Source organism: Somniosus microcephalus, chromosome 8 (genome assembly GCF_052327205.1).
Source record: "Somniosus microcephalus isolate GS21.2 chromosome 8, FLI_Smic_1.0, whole genome shotgun sequence".
Taxonomy (NCBI): domain Eukaryota; kingdom Metazoa; phylum Chordata; class Chondrichthyes; order Squaliformes; family Somniosidae; genus Somniosus; species Somniosus microcephalus.
The window spans coordinates 237,067,445-237,071,255 of record NC_140994.1 but is presented as its reverse complement, the minus strand read 5'-3'; the positions used below and the strand labels follow the sequence as shown (position 1 = coordinate 237,071,255).

Below are 3,811 nucleotides of genomic sequence, written 5' to 3'. Positions count from 1 at the left end.
CTGTTGCTAGCGCTGCTTTCCGCAGTTTCCGTTGCAACCTGCAGCTCCTCGCGGCTTTCTGCGCGTTTAATATATATATATTTTTTTATTTTATTATTTTCCCGTCGTGGAACAACCCTGTGGGACTCTTGCCTCCCTCTTCTCGGGTCTGTACGCTACCCGGCTTCGTAGCACCGGCCGCGCCCTGTGTGCTCCACCCTCTCTCTCTCTCCTCTTCCCGACAACGCTGCTCGGCCCCGTTGCAAGCCACCCGCTCGAGTTCTAGACCGCCGCAGCCCAGGAAGGATCAGTGTACTACCTGCCACCAGCCCGATTAGCTGAAGCACCGTCGACAGGAACCAAGCCCCGCTCTCGACAGCCTCTCCTGCAATCTTCAACTCCGCTGACTCAGGGGCGGATGCCCACGGTCGATGCCCGTTTCTACTGCTTCTTTCTTCCTTCTGGCCTCGACCTCTGCTCACTTCACTTCAGGAATGGATCCCATGAGGTGGTGCAGACTGTAGGTAAGTTCGTATCTGCTCGTCGCCAATATTATGTCCCTGTATAATTGAGACACGGACAGCAGGAGTTGAACAAAACAAGTCTTTACTGAAAGGAGACAATCGGGAAACTGAAACTACAGAAGGCTGCTAGCGCCTTTTATACAGGGGTGGTCACTGCTGGTACTGCAGTCTGAGACCAGTTATTCCCTTAAAGGTACATACACAACAGGCCCCTGTCACATATATATATTTTCTTCTTTTTTTTCTCCCTCCCTTCAGCTGTCCTTCATTCTGCCAGTGCAATTCAAACCCCATCTAGAGCCATCCTTTGTTCCTCAACCTGTCCCATTTCCACCTCCCCTTGCCTTGAATATCTCTTAATGTCTCTCAATGTCTCTTAATCTCTCCTGCTTTCTATCCTATCACTGACCTTCCCTTTTGTTCTTTCATCCCCTCCCCCTTTTCCCAGCCCCCAAACTTGCTTTCCATTTCCTGCTTTTTTTTCCAGTTCTGACGAAGGGTCTTCGACCTGAAACGTTAACTCTGTTTCTCTCTCCACCGATACTGCCTGGCCTGCTGAGTTTTTCCAGAATTTCCTGTTGTTATTTCTATTTTTTTTTCTTTAGCTGGTAATAAGGTGCACGAGATCATCATAGAATTTACAGCACAGAAGGATTTTTTTTTTCAAAAATATACTTTATTCATAAATTTTGTCAAGATACATTACAATACAGCCCACATCACATTTCATGTGGTACAATACAAATTAACTGCAGTACATGGCACTCAGTTTACAGCAACAAATTGCAGTACATTTTAATTATGCATTTTGTAAGTCATACAGCCCGAGGGTTTTTTTACACTGGTTCCAGCCCTTCACTGGCGGGAGGGCCTTAGACTGTGGCCCTTCAGCCTCTCAGTGTACAGTGGCGGGAGGGCCTTAGACTGTGGCCCTTCAGCCCCTCAGTGTACACTGGCGGGAGGGCCTTAGACTGTGGCCCTTCAGCCCCTCAGTGTACACTGGCGGGAGGGCCTTAGACTGTGGCCCTTCAGCCTCTCAGTGTACACTGGCGGGAGGGCCTTAGACTGTGGCCCTTCAGCCCCTCAGTGTACAGTGGCGGGAGGGCCTTAGACTGTGGCCCTTCAGCCCCTCAGTGTACGGTGGCGGGAGGACCTTAGACTGTGGCCCTTCAGCCCCTCAGTGTACACTGGCGGGAGGGCCTTAGACTGTGGCCCTTCAGCCCCTCAGTGTACGGTGGCGGGAGGACCTTAGACTGTGGCCCTTCAGCCCCTCAGTGTACACTGGCGGGAGGGCCTTAGACTGTGGCTCTTCAGCCCCTCAGTGTACAGTGGCGGGAGGGCCTTAGACTGTGGCCCTTCAGCCCCTCAGTGTACACTGGCGGGAGGGCCTTAGACTGTGGCCCTTCAGCCTCTCAGTGTATGGTGGCGGGAGGGCCTTAGACTGTGGCCCTTCAGCCCCTCAGTGTATGGTGGCGGGAGGGCCTTAGACTGTGGCCCTTCCCCATCGAGCCTTCGCGGCGGCTGCACCAAGCTTTAGTGCGTCCCTCAGCACGGAGTCCTGGACCTTGGAATGTGCCAGTCTGCGTCACTCAGTCGTGGACAACTCCTTGCTCTGGAAGACCAGCAAGTCTCGGGCAGACCAAAGGGCGTCTTTCACTGAGTTGATGGTCCACCAGCAGCAGCTGATGTTTGTCTCAGTGTGCCTCCCTGGGAACAGTCCGTAGAGCGCAGAGTCCTGTGTTACGGAGCTGCTCGGGATGAACCTCGACCAAGACCACTGCATCTCTTTCCAGACCTTCTTTGCAAACGCACATTCCGGAAGGAGATGGATGACGGTCTCGTTCCCACCGCAGCCGCCTCGAGAACAGCGTGCGGTGGCGCTGAGATGCCAGGTGTGCATGAAAGATCTGACGGGGAGGGCCCTTCTCACCACCAGCCAAGCTACGTCTTGGTGCTTGTTTGGAAGTTCTGGCGATGAGGCATTCTGCCAAATAACTTCGACAGTCTGCTTGGGGAACCATCTAACAGGATCCACCGTCTCCTTTTTCCGAGGACGGTATGTGCTGACCACTGCTTTATGGCCTTGTGGTCAAAGGTGTTTCCCTGTACAAACTTTTCCACCAAGGACAGGTGGTCCAGCACAGCACAGATGAATGGAGCGTTCCACGGCAGCGTGGCCAGACCCATCCTTCGCAACATCGGGGACAGATAGAACCTCAGCACGTAGTGACACTTGGTGTTTGCGTACCGAGCGTCTATGCACAGTTTGATGCAGCCGCACACAAAGGTGGCCATCAGGATGAGGGCGACGTTGGGTACATTCTTTCCCCCTTTATTTGGAGATTTGTACATCGTGTCCCTGCGGACGTGGTCCATTTTTGATCTCCAGATAAAGTGGAAGACGGCGCGGGTGACTGCGGCAGCACAGGGGCGGGGTATGGGCCACACCTGCACCACGTGCAGCAACAGCGACAGCACCTCGCACCTGATGACCAGGTTCTTGCCTGCAATCTATAAGGAATGCTGCTCCCACATTCCAAGTTTCTGCTTGACCTTGGCAGTACGCTCCTCCCAGTTTTTGGTGCACGCCCCGGCCGCTCCGAACCATATTCCCAGCAACCTCAGGTAATCTGACCTGACGGTGAAGGGGACAAAGGATCGGCCGGCCCAGTTGCCGAAGAACATGGCCTCGCTTTTGCTGCGATTTACCTTGGCTCCCGAGGCTAGTTCAAACTGGTCGCAGATGCTCAGCAATCTGCGGACCGACAGCGGAATCGAGCAAAAGACGGCGACGTCATCCATGTACAGAAGAAAGCTTTTCAAACGATCAAACGATTAGCATAGTTAACTTCAACTGGAGCTAACTATGCCAATCCAATTTCTCTGCCCTTTCCCCATATTATTTAAGATTGTTCCTTTTCAAATAATTCCTGGGTTTCTTTTTAAACAATTTTGAGAGACTGGCAACATCTGTGTTGGGAATGGCTGACTGCCTGGCCAAAGCTAGCCCATGTTGCACTGAGCTGACTATGCCCGCTTTTGCAGCATTAGCTCATTGAAATAATTAGCACAAGCTCACATTACAGCTTTGGCCTTACGTAGGCAATTAGTCTACTGGGTGTCAGTAGTTCAAGGTTAAAGAGAGGTGCAAAGTTAAAGGTAATTGGCTTCATACGGGGGCAAATTTCGTTTCAGCTGTTATAAAACAACGATTTAAAATAATTGTTAACCTTTGCCAACCATGGGGAAAGATACCCCAAGTAAAGTAAAATAAAAGGAGACCCAATGTGGAATTATGAAATGGCATC

At 51.8% G+C, this 3,811-nt stretch overlaps 1 pseudogene; it reads right to left on the bottom strand.

The window, feature by feature from the left end:
- Positions 1 to 1,954: 1,954 nt before the first annotated feature.
- LOC147114167 (uncharacterized) lies at positions 1,955 to 3,305 on the bottom strand (annotated as a pseudogene).
- Positions 3,306 to 3,811: the final 506 nt, after the last annotated feature.